The 18,808-nt window shown below is 41.2% G+C and overlaps 1 protein-coding gene across 12 annotated transcripts in view; it reads right to left on the bottom strand.

Moving 5' to 3' along the window:
• PRDM16 (PR/SET domain 16) overlaps positions 1-18,808 on the bottom strand; it is a 453,301-nt gene that overhangs the window by 225,759 nt on the left and 208,734 nt on the right. Inside the window, exon 2 of one of the 12 annotated variants that reach the window (XM_065575155.1) lies at positions 12,560-12,739. The exons of the other annotated variants lie outside the window; for them this stretch is intronic. The gene's annotated coding sequence lies outside the window, so the exon portion shown is untranslated. The remainder of the gene's footprint in view (positions 1-12,559; positions 12,740-18,808) is intronic. 12 annotated transcript variants of the gene reach the window in all.

Consider the following 18,808-nt stretch of genomic DNA (forward strand, 5'->3'; position numbering starts at 1 on the left):
CTAAACAGGTTTCCACATCAGTAAAACCAGTATTACACAGAGTAGTGCCAAGGACTGAGCAGGCCATGGAGAATGACCTCACTGCTAAAGGCAGATCAAGCACATTTTTGGAACACTGTAGAGGAACCTTGCATGGCCACTTGCCCATGCTGTATCTCTTCTGGCAACCTTCAGGAGGGCTAATTGCACTGTTATAAAGATGAACTGTTAGAGGATATTCATATACTAGTAATAACACCAGATACCCCCCAAAACAAAAGTCTGTGCATTCAGAAAGGAGTGAAAAAATGTCAAGGTCAGACGATGGGGAAAACAATGAATGTCAAACACTAAGAATAAGTTAAAGAACAAGATTGCAAGAGAGAAAATAAACATGCAAATTACATGCATGGTATCTGAACTCCTGCATTTCGTTTTAAAGACATAACTCCTCCACGACGTTGTGATCAAATTCTACTGCAAATACCAGGAAGTAAAACACAATCTAATGGAGAGCATTTGTAATAACTTCAATAAGCTGAGGACTTGAGACTTTCAGCCAAGACAAATAAGAGAGGGTACTGATTAGTAAATGTCACCATTTCTCTTGCCAAGCACTCAGAGGCTGGTGATAGGAGGGTATTAAATATAATCTCACAGTCTTTAGGGGCTGTTTGATTTTATATTGCATTCTTATCAGGCTCTTAAAGTCCAGTGTTAATGAGCATGAGAAACGTACTTGGAAGTTTGGCAGTTTTGCTAAAAGAAAAAGTATTTCATTCATTATATGTATGCTTTGGGTACAAACAACAGATGCATTTGCCTTTCATACTACTCCAAAGCATAGATACTTGTGCCCTAAATTCTTGTCTATTCTTCCATTTTCAGTCACCCAACAACATTTTTAAGAGCCACTTATTTATACTATTTAAACAAAAATAGGTTTAATCAACCACACCCATTTCCTGCTACAATGACTACACTCCTTAGGGACTCTGGAGCTAGGATGAAATTTGTACGTGGCAGGCCCATACCTATGGAAGTCCCAAAATATAGAATGAGTATAAGCTTCACTGCTTCCAGAATGAAACATAAGACCCATCTTTCGACATGAGCTGTCCCACAGCAACACGCCCAAGATGGCAAATGATTAAAACAGAAAAAGAACAAAAAAGAACTTTCACTATACAACAGGGGTAGTCAATCATTTTTTTGCCAAGGTCCAAATTTTTTGGTTAAGGTATAGTCAGGTTTCAGACTCCAGAGAAAAAAAAAATAACGATAATGATACGTAAATAAAAAGATTTCACCATCTGGATTTGGCCTGCGCTCTGTCTGTTGACTCCTCCTGTGTGACAGGGTGGGATTCACCACCATGGCACCTCCTACTGGCCATCCTGGAAATTAGCTCTCATCCCTTATAGTCCACCTTCAGCTAGTGGTGTCACAACAACCGACACTGCTGTCTCTACTCTTTGGACCCATGTCGCTCCCCGGACCGCAGCGTCCTCTTCTGGGCACGGTCCTCTGGCAGTGCCGCCACTACGGTATCTCCCCCCTTCCAGGGGACTGGTAGTCCTTAGTCCTGCCACTTGCCTCAAGCAGTCAACTGCAGTCCAAGGTCCAGCCCCCTGTCTCAGGGACAAACTGCAGTCTAGATACCGGCCACTCTCCTCATTGGCAAGTGGGGTGCAAAGGGAGGGGGGACCCAGGCCCATCCACTACTCTGGGTCCCGACCCAGGGACCCTATAGCCAGCAGCCACCTACTGCCTTCCTCCAACCTGCTGCCTATTTTCCCTGGGCCACTTCCCCCATAGCCCTAGCACCTTCTCAGCCCTTGTAGCAAGGCCCCAGCCTGGCAGTGGTCAGCCAGCAGCTCACCCTTGCACTCTGCTGCCCCTGCCCAGCACAGCTGTATCTATGGCACTTCTCCAGGCAGCCAGTCCTCCTGTCTTGCCTTCCAGGGAGAGACGCCTCTCTGCTCCGCTGAGCAGCCTTTTATATATGGCCCTCGCCGGCCCTGATTGGCTGCTCCAGAAGCCTTCCCCTATTGGTGGGCTCAATAAGCCCTTTCCTGATTAGTGGGTTCTGCACAGCCTCCCTGGTGCTGCTTTTAACCCCTTCTTCTCCCTGTGTGGGTAGCCACCCCACCACACCCTGCTATACAGTTTCTGAGCGCATCTTGAGTCAAAGGAGATAACATTGACTGGATTGACTGTATGTTTTGAGAAATCTGGTAATACTCAGTTTATGACAATGGAGGTCACATTTTAAGTGCTTAGATAGAGAGATAGGGCCTGATCCAAAGAACACTGAGGTAAGCTAAAAGCCTCTCATTGACTTAAGTGGGATTTGGATCAGGCCTACAATCTTAAGGGCCAAATTCTACCACCTTCACTCACAGCGAGTAGTCCTTTGCTCTGCAAATAGTCTTATTGATTAGAACAAGTCTATTCACAGTAGGATTCAATGTAAGGGTGACATAATCAGGCCTTCAGCTTTCCCCCCCAGTGAATATTGACAATTATACCATGTAGGAAATATTAAATACATTCATTTTTACCGGGTGGGGTAGGTGTCACATACGTTATTTGGTATAATTGAACTCTGTGCACTACAGTTCTGTATGCTTTAGCAAACTACAGGATTTCCATCCCTCAAACCAATGTCTTATTTTCACCATTAATTAATTACGGAACACATTTCTTTCATTTAACTTTTTTCCCCATCAGTCTTGCTGAAATTCAGCCAGACAGCAACCCTTGAATGTTATGAAAAGGTCACTCTTAAAATTCCAAGAAATCATTTGAAAATAAGGTTTATGGGCGAGTATCCACATAATTGGCTTGCCAGCTAAGCAATCACCCAGATAAACATAATAATATGTGCAGGAGGAAACTACACTCAAATAATCCCACAAAATCTGGTTACTTGACTAAACTGGAGAAGTCTGGACAGAAAGGAGGAATATGACAGAAGTGTCTCCTGAACGAGACATGGAAAGGAAATTTTCCCAGAAAAAGAAGTGAGAACTTAATGAGAAGCCAGGCATGGCTCTGACTCAGTTTGAGACTCTAGATTCTTGATCAGTTCTTGTATTAATCTTAGTTCTTTTGTAGGATGTTAGAGTCATCTTTAGAGGTGGGCCTTAGCTGTAAAGTTCAGAATCAGAGTCTGAGTGCTGCCAAAGTGTGAGGGCTTTTCAATCTCCTGTTGTATAAACAGAGGACTAGGCACAAAGTTGAGCTCTGGACCTAGCTCTGGAATGTTTCTGGAGTTCAAGGAGGTTCTGACCCAGGTTAACAGTTCAGTCCCTTGTTTGATTTTATTTAGGAATGAACAAACCAGTGCTCATGATGACAAATAACAATGAAAACCTTTGTCCCAAAATCAGACTGAACCCAAAATATGTCTGAGGTTTGAAAAAAATTCAGGCTCTCTAATCCCATTCTTTTCAGCTTTCATGGCTTCCTCTGAACTCCTTGCTTATAAGATGGGTCTGGATGCAGAAGGACCTCCTTCCCCATGGCCTTTATGAAAAAGTCCTTCTGCATGTAATAGAATGTTGTATCCCTGTTATAGAATTTCATATAGAAAGGACATCATTCTGCATTAAATTGTATAGGGTTTTAGAGTAATTTCTATTGCTATCGTCCCTATTAAATTCTATGGGTGAAATCCTCATCAAAACTCCCCTTGACTTCACTGGGACCAGGATTTCATCCTATAGGTCTTTTTCATGAAGGAAAGGCCATTTTTTATTAATATTTCTGGTCTGACCAGAGTGTTTTCCACTTTCCAGGACAATTATGAAGACTGAAGAGGTTTGTGTAGTTTGGATTGCACATTGGCCTATGGCTAAATCACTGTTAATAAACTTGATTATAGTTTGGATCACGTAACTGGTAATTCTTGCTTCTAACTACACTAGGAATACCAGAGAAAGTCTTTCATGTAGTATTTTGGCACTTAAGTCAGGACCAAGAAGAGAAGAGTTACACATGTACATACACAAACAAAAGGAAAGTTCTGAATTTAACTCAAATTAACTTCGTTTTTCTGAGGAGATTTTCTTTCAGACCATCTCTTCATATACGTTCATTTTCTAAAAGATAAAGTACATTTCAATAGAAATGTTGATTAATTTTTTTTTTTTAATTAAAAACCGCAATAGAACCAGGGAAATCTTTTGATTAGAAGCAGAAAACTAGGAGAACAACTTCTGTTTTCTATCCCCAGCTCTGAGAAAGGCACATTATCGAGTGGTTAGAGTAGGAATCAGGATTCCTGCATTTTGTTTCCACCTCTTCAGAGACTCAGTTTATTCATCTGCAAAATAGGGATAATACTTTCAATACTAACATTGCAAGCTGATTTTCAGGCTTAATGAGCTAATGACTGTAAAGTGATTTGAGCTCCTCTGATGAAAGGTGATTCAGAACTACAAAATACTATTAAATTTCTATTCAAAGTTCCATATTTTGAGCAAAAATTGTCTTGAACAGTTAAACACGTTGTTCTGGATATCAGAGATAAAGCTTTGCTATTGGGAGTAAAGTAAATGAATTAGATGGTTAGCTTCGGTCATGTACGTTCCATCCATCTTTTGTTCACAACCCTTTTTAGTTATAGAAATGACCTTGATATTGATAGAATAATATAAATGAATTTCTTCCTCACTTTGTATATTGATAACCTCTTTGTTAAGATGATTAGTAATAATCATAAGTAAATAAGGAGAGATCATACATCTTCTGGTAATGGCAGCAGTGACATACACTTGCTCTAAAGTATTAAGACCTCTGAGCTTAGGTTGAAGAGATCATACTTCATACTAAATTGCAGCCTTCTTATCCAGGATATATATTGGCCTATATATCTACCTAGGAAGATGAAGTGTTGTAGCCATGTTGGTCCCGGGGTATTAGAGAGACAAGGTGAGTGAGGTAATATCTTTTATTGGACCAACTTCTGCTGCTGAGACAAGCTTTTGAGCTTACACAGACCTGAATCCTGAAAGCTTGTCTCTCTCACCAACAGAAGTTGGTCCAATAAAAGATATTACCTCACACATCTCATCTCTTTGGGGAGATGAACTCATATTGTAATATCTAATCTCACCTACTCCCCCAAAGTACCTTCAAAATATCCACCTCAACCAAGAAGAGAAGTGTTAAAATGGTTTTGGGATCTAAATCTACTAATCCCCACAATAATCTGATATAAAGTGATTGGGTGTGAGAGTATCTGTGTATGTATCATATACTGCTAGTTAAATGGCTTGCCTGATCGCTCAGTAGCATGGAAGGTGCTCCCGATTCCCAATCCTCTGATCTAACCTCTAAACTGTGCTCCCTAGGCGTCAGTTGTAAGGTGCACAAGTTCAAGCACACATAAATATCTCCAAGCACAGGCACGTCCTTTGGAGGAATGCATTCATCACCCACACTGGGCCATGGTTTTCCAGGTCCTTTGCGGAAGAACTCTTCTAAAAGCAGTACAATATCCAAAAGATATTTGGAATGATATGCTATCGTTCTCAGAATGTCAAAACATAGCTTCCCGGTGGGCATGTGAGCAGGCTCATTATAGGGGGGAGAGATGGGGCTGGAGGGAGGTACCTTTTCATAGTGAATACTTTTGCACCAAGGCAGTTACAGACATCATAGTTCACTTTTATTCATCCTTGGTAAGAATAATTGAAGACAGGTTAATAACTCATCAATCGCATGTAAAATTAAGAAACCGAGTGCTGTTCCCCCCTTCATCAGGGGAGATTAACCAGCAAATACTTCGATTTCAGACTGGGATATCAATGGCAAGCAACACCAGTTCAGTTCCATACAATGAGCAGCACAATGAGTTCACCAGTGAGGTCAAGAAGTCACTCTTCATGTGACAAAGCCTTGTCAAATAGGAAGGCATCAATTAAGAATGAAACCTTTGAGGCTAACAATACCATTTAATCCTCCCATCACAACACCTTCCCTAGTTACCAGTTGTAAACTAATAAAACTAGGAGAACATGTATCCATTAGCAGAGTTTCTTCTCATGGCCTCAAGCAAGGGAGAAGAGCCAATAGTCTAATTTGTGCTTGCTTTGGCTTCTGCCATCTCCCTTCCTGAATGATGTAACCTCTATACTTATGTAAATGTAATGATTATATAGTCAGACTCCAACAATTTGAGTGAGAATGGATGAGATTTGAGCTTACTTCATTATTCTGCTTGCAGCCTGAATTAAAAAAAAAAGTTATTTTGAACTATTTTACCATGTTCAAAGGGCATGTTTATAATGCAGTATATTGTTCTTATGTTAGGATAGCATGCTTTTGTCTTTTACATGGTCGCTAAGAAGCCAAGTCTTTTCTCTGCACAAATAATACAAACTTTGTCAAGCTTACTAATGGTCATCTAGATGTTTCAAAGTTAGCATGTAAACACATGCACAAAAAAAAAATTGCCATTGACTATAAATAGTATGTCCCAAAAACCCAATTCAATAAATTGTATCTCTATCTAATACTGATTTTAACTATATCAAAAATAATGACCTTCCATGTAAATGTAGCAGTGCAAAACAACTTTTCCTAAATAAATACCACAGCTGAGATTTGCTTAAATGTAGATTTTTGATCATTAATCACCCTTTAAGAAAAAGGAAGCCAATATGCAATGTTCATTGTTCCCAAAAATCTAAATTGGAAAATGCACTGTCTGATTTAGCAGCTTAGTTTACCTGCTCGCACCGTGAAAAGAATGGATACAAGCAAGTCAGAGCAGCCTTTCTAATAGCTGGTACTGTCTGGGGGAGTTTTGGCTGTCTGGGAATGTGTCCCTACCTGGCACCCTGACAGAAAGGATGGGATATGTCAGTTTGATATCCATCAGCAGTATGGTGCAACTGTTACTTTAACATGACAAGGTTGTAGTCAGTCCATGTGATGTAGTAAGAAAAATGACCCTATTAATACATGAGAAGAACTGGGAAAGAAATTTAAGGCTAGTCCCTCAGAAAGCAGATGCTCAGAGCCTCAGTTGGAGCCCTCTAAGGCAGGTGGGTTTGAGGGAAAAAAACAAAAATGAAAATGAAGAATTGTGGCCAGTATATTCACTACAGGTGAATTTTTCCCCTGTGCAGAAGGCCTGTGGAAAGTCAATGCACCACTTAAGTTTAATTGAATCTCTTAAAATTTGGTTTAAGTGGATTTAAGTTGGACATAGCTTTGTGCTGACTCTGCAGGAGGTGAATTTTAATCTGTGTGTTTACTTCTTGGTGCAATCTATGTTTGTTACAGGAATGGTTTGTGCTATTGTGTATGCCATTGTTTCGCCACTTGTCGCCAAGACTCACTGCAGATCAAAAACAGGATACTTTTTTTTAAAATTGGTATGTGAAGAACGGTTCCCAATAGTAATGGTTTTGTACAGGGAAAAGTAACAATGGAGGGACGGAAAAGAGCATTTTTTCTTCCTTGATTCGGAAGTAATATTAGGCAAATGATATTCACTATGAAGAAAGGTTAAAGAATTATTCTATGGTTTAACTTTAGCCATTGCGTAATCAGTTTCCTATTTAAAAAGCACACAATGTTGTTTCTTTATCTGAGTAGATAGGGGGTGCCAGGTGAATTCATTTTTAAGAGCTGTAGAAACAATCTCAGACACTACTGGATAATATTATGCTTGGAATGATAATATTGTGTTTGGAAAGGGTCAATATTTTATTTAATCAGCCAGACTGAGAGTGGGTGGCAATTTCAATGCATTTTCTTGAGATAGGAATTTAGAGGGTCTAAAGTGAACTTAGTTTCTGTTTCTGCATGGGCTGTTGATACCTTCTACAGGTGGGAATTAATTTGCATTTAGGGTACTGAAAACCATAATGCTATATGGCTGGGTTTATCTGGAATGCTTCTGCCTCTACAATCCTGCTCTTTTACATCCTAACTATGTATCTATTTTACAAGTCTGCTAAATCCAAGGAATTGACAAATTAGGGGATTATTTACTAGTGCAGGCTAAGAAAAGAAAAGCTAAGGTAAGTGACCAGATGTTAATCTTTAGAGCATCACTATAGATTACATCCCAAGTAAACCTGTAACGGTACTACATGGTATATTTACCACTAAGCGAGCATACTTTTCACTCTCCCAAGCACCTGGAATAGGGATGGGGCATAATGCATGATGCCTATTTAGCTCTTTGTTAGGAGCTGAGGTGTTTTGGTTCCTCTGACCCACCTCTCACCAAAGGGCTCATTAAAACTCAAGAGGGGAAGGGCAGAGCAGGCAACAGAGATCTTTTCCCTGAATAGACTTTTTGCATTTGCCCCAAGTAAGTCTCTGGGAACACTGGAAAAAGCCTGAGAGGAATTCCCCCTGAGGCGCTCTTCAAAGGCTTTTTAGGTAACTCATAGGAGGAGAGGTTACAGCCTCCTGGTAAGACATGGCAGCCAGTAAGGACTCACTGCTCCACTCCCAATCTTCATGGGCAGAGAAAATGAAGGGATGGGCTGAACGCGAGCCCTTAACTTGCAGAACCCTTGATGGCTCTTCCCTGGCTTTCCAGGCTGCCTCGGGAAGAGTCTTTTCCCCCACAGGCAGCTTCCTTCCCCTTCATGCAAGCTGGGCAGGACAGCCACTGTCTCAAAGCCCCAGAGACCTCCATCGCTGCCTTCTTCCACCATCGCCTTCCCTGCAGGTGAGCATCTCTCCCGCTGAGCAGAGTGGTCGGCTTCAATTGCTGAAATTGGCAGGGCCGGCTCCAGGTTTTTTGCTGCCCCGAGAAAAAAAAGCTGGAGTGCCACCTTGAAAAGTGCCGCCCCAAGCACATGCTTGAAACGCTGGTGCCTAGAGCCGGCCCTGGCCATTGGTAACTCACACCCACTCTGTCCTCTTCTTGTCTTGGCTGTGCCACCTACAGCCTTGCCTAGCAGAGTGGGGTCTTTTAGCTCAGGCAATGGCAGCTTATAGAACCAGATATCTTAGGGTTCAATGCCCACTGCTGACCACCCACTAGGGGCCGGTGTTTCCACGCTTCTGAGGAAGGGGAGATTTCAATCAATGAGCATTGAAAACCTGCCTAAGACCCCAGGAGAAAGGCCTACTCGAAGAAGCATATGCAGGGGGGAGGGCAAGTTCTTTTTCTTTCACCTTCTTTTGCCATGAGACACGCAGCACCAGATGCACCCTTGCAGTTACCCTCCGGTGCATTGCTCTGAGTGATGCAGGAGGCCCTTCCAGCAGGAAAATCCTGGATGGTGATTGGTCATCACACACTGAATGAGGACGTGGAACCCAGTGGCTGGGCTGTCCCAGACCAAGCCACAGAAATCTTCTGAGCAGTTTTAAAGTTGTTGCCTAATTTCACTGAATGCCCCTTTGTTCTTGTCTTACAATAAAGGGTAAAGCAAACAGCAGAACATAGAAACACAGCCCCAATGGCAAGATAAAACTGATACCCTTGATTCTCTGTCATCCTGTGTTGGCTGGCTACTGGTCTGTCCATTGTGGAGTTCCTAGGAAACCTACAACAGGTCACTGTCTGTCCACAGGAGTCTGTTACTATGAAAACTGTATTTATGCAATTAGGACTTAAGTTTTGAAGGGGGCTCTGTTCAACCTGCTTTTGCTCCTGCAAATAATAATTGTTGATGTCATTCACGTGAGGAGCTCTGTAGCCGAGCCCATATTTCAGACAGCAAGACATCCAAATGATATTAATTGCACCCACAATTATGAGTGTAAAATTGTGTCTTCAAAAAAAGAAGAACAGGAGTACTTGTGGCACCTTAGAGACTAACAAATTTATTAGAGCATAAGCTTTCGTGGACGCATCCGAAGAAGTGGGCTGTAGTCCACGAAAGCTTATGCTCTAATAAATTTGTTAGTCTCTAAGGTGCCACAAGTACTCCTGTTCTTCTTTTTGCGGATACAGACTAACACGGCTGCTACTCTGAAACCTGTCTTCAAAAAATGTGGTTGGGTTTTAAAAATCTGGACCCTAAGCTTACAATTAACTGCCTACCCGCCCCGGGAGAGAGTCTGGCATCAGGATAGATTCTAAGGCATAGATAGATTCTGGCTTTTGCTGTCAGTCATGCTTGAAAGACCATGTTGCAGCCACTTGAGGATCTGTGCTGACTTGGACTCCACCAGGATTCCTTCTGGGGATCGTACCCTGGAATGATAGCTCCATCATCCCCTTGCTAGGGAGTACAACATGTGTTTCTTTCTTCAGCAGGGCTGCTTAGCTGACTGGTACAGATGCTGTAGGGTTATAGCATCACCCTTCCCCTGTTCCCATTAGGGTGCTAGCAGGGCCTGCACTCTCCAGCAGGACTGCAGATGGGGGTGTATGGTGGAAAGCTGATTTTGCCTCCCACACACCCCACTTGTGCACCCACACAGAGGCAGGCCACATTCTAGCCATAATGTTGATTAAAATGGGGCAATGGATAACAAGGAAAGTGAACCTATAGTATAGCTAGCACTGCCATCTTTGGAAGTAGGGGGGAAAAGTACTATGTACTTTTAATGTTACCAGTAGCCTTAGGGTAGTAGAAGAATCCACTAAGGAGTGTCCATTTCACTGTCTCCTTGTGGTAATTATTGTATCTCTTTACGAATGGACGACCGGCTTATGGGCTGATATTTTCAAAAGAGATCAGGTATTCCAAGCACCTCCATTTTGGTCCCCAACCCAGATAAAGGCTCTGATTTGCAGAGCATGGGTGCTCAAAACTCTCTAACAACCACTCCTCTTTTAAGGAGTCTCAAGCTGAGCACCCAATAACCAAGGCACCCAAAATTCACCAGTCACTTTTGAAAGCTGGTCCACGGCATCTAAGCCCTTCTAATTTTGCTCTCTTGGTTGGCACATCCCTCAGAACAACAATGGCACATATTTATTATCATTCTAAATTTGAAGACGCGCACACACGTAGCCATCATTGTTATGAAAGGCTCCAAGTGCAGATTTGCAGAAAATCTTGGGGAAATTCAACTTTGAATATTGATTGCAAGGCTTTTTTTGTTTTAATCCGATGCCAAAAGGAACACTGACGGTAAAAGATGTTTCTCTTCATGATCTTGCCAAAAAGCATTTCTGTTTATGTCTTAAATGTACCACCAATATTTCATAGACACAGAAACATCCATAATGCATCCAGATGCTGGAGATAAAAAAAATTTTAAGCTGTTGAAGAGGGTTTAATAAAGTAAAGCACATTTTTTTAACGGCACGTCCAAAGTAAATAATCACTGATCTGAGTACAGCTAGAGATTCCATCTGAGTTGTCAAATAATCACGATGTGCCACCAAGGAATTGCAGCTTATGGGAAATGCACAACATTTTAATGTTCTTGTGAATTTGACTCTTGTTATCCCTAAATGCCCCAAATCTCTTTAGATTGCAAAAGTGGAAAGCAAAGACTGTGAAACCAACAGACTCCGTAGTGTTTGTCACGATCCACTTCTGGGTCATCAAGATCAACTGGCTCCTGTTGTTCTTTAAGCAAGGGACGAATAAACTTATTAGCAAAAGGCTGCAGTGGTTTGCCCAAATATGCCCATGACACCTGTTCTAATCAGAATGGAAACTGATTAACTCAGACAATCCCTGGCCACCTTTCCTCCCAAGACACAAATGCATAGCTGTAAATGAACATTATGAACGAAAATTAAGAATTGCTGCAAAAATGTGCCTGTACCCATCCTGGAACAAATACTCATACATTTTTGCGGTTAGGGTTGTTTTGCAGAGTTCTGAGAATTTGGCACTGTATTTTACCATTTTGCCAAATTTTAGAAAACCCCATAGGATATTTTGCCCTTCCCCCACACCCTTTCCTCTTGGGCTTCACAAAATAGTTTCCCCTTAATTTAAACCACTGTTTTTATATAGCAAATTTAATTTATATAAAGAACATATTTCTAACTAAGAAGAATCCCATGCAATGCATAAACAGAGATTCTTCTCCTGGTTTTGGCTGAGCTGGGGAATAAAATGAGAAGGAAGGAAGAAAACACACAGCATTACCGAACACATCTTTTTTGCCAATGCCAACATTTTTTTAATTTGATTGTAAATTTAGAAGCCACAATGGTATATTTCCCCTCCATAATTCATATACTCATCTTGCAGGTGAACAGAATATTAAAATTACATCAAGCACAATACTCTGGGGCATGAGTTTGAATTCAATCATCTCTGACCCCGTAAAGAATCTTATTTTTCTGTGCTCCCACTTTTATCCAAAATGGAATGACAGGGTTGTTTCCTGGAATTTTACATTGCTTTTAAGATCACGTTGGGTCAGCTGACAAAACGGTGTGAACACAAAACTTCACTTTAGGTCAACTTCTGTGGCCTATATTTATTGTTACTAGGTTGTAAACGTTTAATACAATCCTCCATGAAAAAGCTAATGAAACTGCGAACACTTCTCAGAAACAGTAACAAAATCTGCCTGGAAGGTATCATTCTATTAACCTACTATAACTACGTATCTCAAACTATAGCAGATAATCTGCCCGCCCACTCCTTTTCTGAACAATTTAATCTACAACACTAACTTTTAAATTTGAGTTTCTCACATCCTTGAAGTCTTCCAGAACTTGCAAGTAACAGTTGTACTCAATGCAACCCTGCCAGTCCGGAGGGCTTTCCCCCAAAGTTCACCCATTATGTACTCCATTATTTCATTTGGACAGTACATTGGAAGGTGTTCTCTAGGCCTCCACCAGGAAACAGTTCTGCAGGAAAAAAGTAACACTTGCCCTTATTGGAAAATAAACAAGGGATTACATTCGGATCCCTCTTTGCTCACTGGGTGTTGTGTCTAAGCAGTTGCCTGTATACTTTGCTCATTTGGGAATGAATAATGAAAGACACCAGGTGCAGGCACACAATTATAATAGGAGGAACCAATTCAGTCTTAATTTTTTTCTTCTTCTGCCCAGGGTAAAAATCCTCCTGATGTTGTGCAGAGGAAGATTTGGCTTTGCAGGACTGTTAACTTTAGTGAGAGGCTAAATAAGTGACTCCAAAGATAATATACAAAAGTAGAGTTTGTGACATTATCTCCTGAGCTATAACACTATGATTCAAGTTTTATGCATTTGGGGGGTCATATTTATTTCCTACAGATTTCATGCAATCTGGTTCAATTATAAATTTGATTGCTTTTTTGCACAATATAAAATCCTTTACCCTTGCACCATTTAATTGTGTTCCATGACAGAACTGGTATTCATCACTACTACTGCTATCCCCTAGCCCAAAAGATAAACCATCCAAAGGGTAATAAATGTCAAACTCTGATTATTGATGCTTTCTGTGAAATTGATTATCTATTTGAGGTGCATAGCACCATGATTTATAGCTGTCTTTTACGTTGCACTTACACAATGGCTTTTCTGAAAGATGAATACTTTGATTGTTTCAATAGATTTTCTATTAAATCTGAATTTTTCAAAGGAGGCTCACAATAATTGCAGTGCTTGTTTAACTGGAATAGCACCTGATTGAGCCTGACATATGCTACCTGTTTCCATTTTCTTACAGAGTGGGGAGACAAGTTAGGCAGTGCACTGCAATGTGAAATTAAAAAAAAAAAAAATAAAGATTATAGTGCAGGGGGGAATTGCACTATCCTAAATTATACCCTTCGTTCAAAAGCTCAGAACAGAAGTGCAGACATTTAATACTCTTTTTTTAATATATTCACATCAATTGATATTTTGGAAGAAAAACAGCCTGATTCCCCATGACCCTTCACCTTGTGCAGGCATCAACAAAAGTGCAAAAGCCGGTGTAGTGTTTTACACTACCAGATCAAAGTAATAGCCTTTTACACTCATTTTGCATTGGTGTAAGTGATACTACTACAAAAAGTGGTTAACAAAAGATCAAGCCCAAAACACACAAGTATATGGAGAAAAATATATGAACAGAATGAGGGAAGGATAAGAATATGCTTAAAGTATGTTACATGATCAGTGTAGCTTCAAAATTCTTAAGAAAAATGTTATGGATAAAATTGTCTGTTGGCACTGCTGACTTCATGGGACTTGCATCCACAGAGAGTTCAAACCTTAAGGCTGGATTTCAAATGCTAGCAGTCTGAGTGCCACCCACAAAACTCCTACCTGAACTCATGATGTGTGTGTTAGGTATAGGATTTACAAGCTAGTGGAGAACCAGTAGAATTCTTTTTATGGTCAGGAAGGCCACTTTTGCACAATGCAAACACTAGTTTTCAGCGAAATATGGAGATTTTGAACAGGTGAGTGTTGCAAATGCAATTATGGCACTGGTTTTAAAAATCTGACTCACGGTGTCTCAGATTATATATTGTAAAATGGGGCCTGAATTATGTCTGGGGAATCTATTTTTGAGAAGTTAAATTTGGGCTCAAAAAATAAAAATGAAAGCCTTTCTCCAGGCTGAACTATCTGCATCTCCTACTATTACCACAATAAGAAGTTTATTATATATACTAAGAAACAAAGCTCTTTGTGTGAGAGTGGGTGGTGTGTGTGTGTGTGTATGTAATCTCCGCGAGTCACCTGAACAGAGAGAAGGGATGACCTTCAACTCATCAATGCATTGTGTTTTTATTAGTTCCAGATAACAGGTGTTATAAACTCAGAGACATTTACTTACTAATGATACTCAACAGATGCTTCACAAACCATGCTTTTATGGGCCGTGTCACGGTTAAAGTGACTCCAGAGACATTCATCTGATAATTTACTCAAAGAAATGCCTTATATGACTGATCAACAGAGCACCAAGTTTCACTATGGTTATTTCATCAGAAGATATTACAACTGACTTGGCTTCTGTTTTGCAAACCAAACTCAGCTAGGAAGATGAACCGTCAGCCAGAGACACGCAGGTAACTCCATGAGCAGCACATCTGCTATTATCTACAGCAAACACAAGCATGGAAAAAGCATTTCTTGTTACAACTCCCTTAAGGTGTTTTGCTTGCAACTCATATGAAGAAATTCACACAGACTTTTTATTCTCAAGCAGGCACAATGAGAGAGATTGAATATCAGCACAGGAAACAGGAAGAAAATCCTGCAGGGAAGGAGAAACCAATTCTCAGTTAGAGATGGGACGAAATGTTCACTCCCTTCTGAACATCTCTAAATTCAGGATGTTAATTTCTAAATCCCAACCTTGTGGCTGAACTCCCTATCTCTACAATAGATCAATGCTCTATTATGGTTTATTATGTGCATTGCAGCAGGCGCCAACCAAGATCAAAGTCCTAATGTGCTAGGAGCGGTACAAACACATAATAATAAACTATCCTTATCTCAGACAGTGGACAGTCTAGAGATGGCAGATAAACATGGAAGAAAGGAAGGATTACTATCCACATTTTACATTTAGGTAACAGAGGATTAAGTGACGCAAAGAATCTGTGGTAGAGTCTGGAATTGAGTCCAGATCACCTGAATCCCAGTCTAGTGCCTTGACCACAAGACCATCCTTTCTCCCCAGAAGCAAACACTGTACAACACGGGTGAAGTCCAGAACTAGATATATATCTAGATTCAGGCTTTGTAGCTTGTCTTCTCTCTCATCCGTATAACTGTCCCCTTCATTATCACTGTCACTGCTATCTGACAAAAAGCAGCTCAGACCAGAAACAACTATCTTACATTTCTATAATGCTTTTATCCATGCTGAAGGAGCCCAAAAGACCATATACGCCTATAGGATTCTGTTCACCCACAACTGAAATATTGCCATCTCTGGGGAGGAACATGACAGCCATTTAACAGCCCTCAGCAACACTGTAGAATAATTCAGGATAGGAAGTGAAGAAATACCATTACCAACTGAAACTGCTTGGTTAATTTATGGAGACAGAATATAATTACCCAAACTGAAATTTGGCCAGCACACTTGGTCCAATAACTTTCTTCTTGTCATTAAAGATCCCATGTCATTTTTTGTCACAAGTGACCAAGATACCAGTTTTATGCTCTGTTTGGAAGTCAAACTCTCCAATAGCTCTCTCCTCACTAGCATCGTGCTGGGGTATTGATTCAACAGTGACTCAGAGGGACGAGTGCCACCTACTTAACCAATACTACTTCCTAGAACACCACGGGTTTTCCTTGGAGGTCTCCCATCCAAGTACTGACCAGGCCCATCCCTACTTGTACTGAGAGACGTGACAAGATTGCAGCCCACGTTGGTATGGCAGCAGACGTTATTCTAACAGCCAAAGATGAGGCTTCAGAAAAGGCTACTTGGCGATTTCTTCGGTCGGAAAATGCATTCCAGGGATGGGCATGTGGGCCCCCGCAACTGCCAGGTCTGCCCCAGGAGAAGCCTGTGGAGGCTGGCTCTGAACGCCAAAGCTCACCGAGGAAGAGCACATGAAAAAGACCACAAGCAACAGGGAAGCAGTGACAAATCCTTCCTAAAATTACACACGAGGGCCAATTTGCTTAGCTGCTCAACTGCCGCTCAAAAATGTCAAGGCTGTTTCCACAAAAGCACAAGTGTATGCACTGAAGTATTTGTGGGCACTGCAGCAGGGGTTACAAAATGCAACACCTGGCTTCCAAAGCATCTCCACACAGTCATAAATTATTATAATCATTTTTAAAGAGTATTAAACTATGCTTTTAGTTTGGAGGATCACGTGGAAGGCCTGAGATGGAAAAAGAGTGAGGAAAAGCAGAAGAAAGAATGGGCAATCTGATACGACGGAAGGTGCTGGCTTCCCTCCTCCCCACACAGTATAAACTTTTGGCCTCATGGAAACCCATGTGAAGTAACCCTTTGTGGGGAGTGGAAGCTTACTTCACTTCCCTGGCGGGCACTGACTGGCAGAATGCCCCCTTTGTGATGACAGCAGCAGCTTGGAGGTGGAGGTATTTGCATATGTAAAGTCCTTGGACTTCTCCCAGTCTTGTTGCACTGAGGATAAAGTTGGAGTGCTGGAGGTGGGAAGGACCCAGGGGCCAAGGTGATGCTGCCAGCACGCCTTTGGCTTCTAGTGAGGGAGCTGCTGTGTGTCTGAGAACAATGAGGAACGCACACCACCTGTCCCCTTTGGCCTGTGTTTTCAGCTCCTACCTTTTAGCTGTCTGACAAAGGAACAACATCAGGGAGAGACTCTAAGAATGGAGCTCTGCAAGGGTGCTTTTTATTTTACATAACCTGAGACTAAAACAAATCTTCAATGGAATTTTTAAATCACAGGCACCATCGCAACTGGTACGATTTGTCCAACCTTCATGTTGGCAGCCTAAACAGAGGTGCCATGAATTCCCTTCTCACTGAGGCAGCACACCCAGATCAGATCGAGGCATCTTAGCAGGGCAGCATGGAGAATTTGCACTGCCGCTGTTATTTCTCGATGCATTCTGTGGATGGATGAATAATAAAGGAAGAAATTGTTGAGTATTTAGATCCACTTTGCTTGGGGGGAGGAGAAGAGAGAAGGGATTTTAGAGAGAAAACTCTAAAATGAGTTTCCAAATACTTGGGGTCAAGTTCTGTGCAAAGATAAAATTGCAAATTCCAACACAGGCAACTGAGGCTTCTCACTCAAGCAAGCACAGAATGAGGTCCATAGATTTCCCCTTTCCACCCCCAAAAAAATACCTCTCTGAATTCGCCCAAAACTTCTGTCTCTCTCCTTTCCTTCCTGTACCAGAAGCTAGAAAGTATCTCTTCAAAATAAACTATTTTTTGGATTCATGGAGTGACCCACTTTGATTTCATGCAAACTGCGCTGTAGTTCAGAGTTCTTGCACTAAGCATTGTCTCAAAGGGGAACTAAAAATTTGGCTTCCAATTCTGTAACATTCAAAAACTGGCCCCGTGCGCCCAAATAAAGTGCTTTTTCTGACTCCTTTCTTCAGCTCAACTATGAGAAGTAGTGTTTCTTTATCAGATCACAAACAGCAGCCTGTTGAGATCCACAAGAATGAATGATTTGGAGACCGGCTCATAAGAATAGCATCTTCAGGCTTCGCAAAAGAAAAGATATCAAGTCTGCACTGTGAAGGTATTTTGGAGTAATTTATTTTACTTAAGGCAGGGATCTTTTTAAACAGAGACACATTGAAAATGTTACCAGTGTTATCATGGCAGCTGTGCAGAGATATCAGCAATAACTGTGATGGCGGGGCTGGATTGTGCCATTGAGTAGGCATCTGCTCTGTTTAATGCACAGGAAGCACAGGGCAGTTTTTAAGAACTATGTAGCGGATAGGAGGATGTAATGGAGCCCTTAATGTGTTTAGGTTTCTCCACTGGAATCTAGTTTTATCGGGAAACAAAGGTCCTGATGGGACTATCAGTGAAAAGAAATCCAGAACCTGTCTAGTAAGGAAAGGGGCTTGTGGAGATTGTGAAGTCAAGGTGTACCAGCTTCTCTCCAGGCAAGATAGTCATAGCATAAGTGATTTATACTGTGAATTAGTTTCCTCTGCAGAAACATATTTGGATTGTGTGTTCACAATAGGGTTTTCAGCACAAATAAGGCACTACTTACCTGACACGGATTCTTCATAAAAAGTAAAGAGAAGGGATGAGATGGGGGGAATCTCAAACCCACTGGAGTTTCTTCTAAAAGAGCCAATAACATCATAATAAAAAGACAACAATTTGTGGAGATGCTTGCCAGGAAACCTAAAAGCTTATACCTGTTGCACTTAAATACAATAGGAATAAAAACTTAACACTCGTACCACTTTAAATCTTCCAATCATTGTACAAACTTTAACTAATTAGTCCTCCCAACACCCCAGCATATAGGTTAGTATTTTTCCCTTTACGGA

This window comes from Chrysemys picta, chromosome 21 (assembly GCF_011386835.1).
Source record: "Chrysemys picta bellii isolate R12L10 chromosome 21, ASM1138683v2, whole genome shotgun sequence".
NCBI lineage: Eukaryota > Metazoa > Chordata > Testudines > Emydidae > Chrysemys > Chrysemys picta.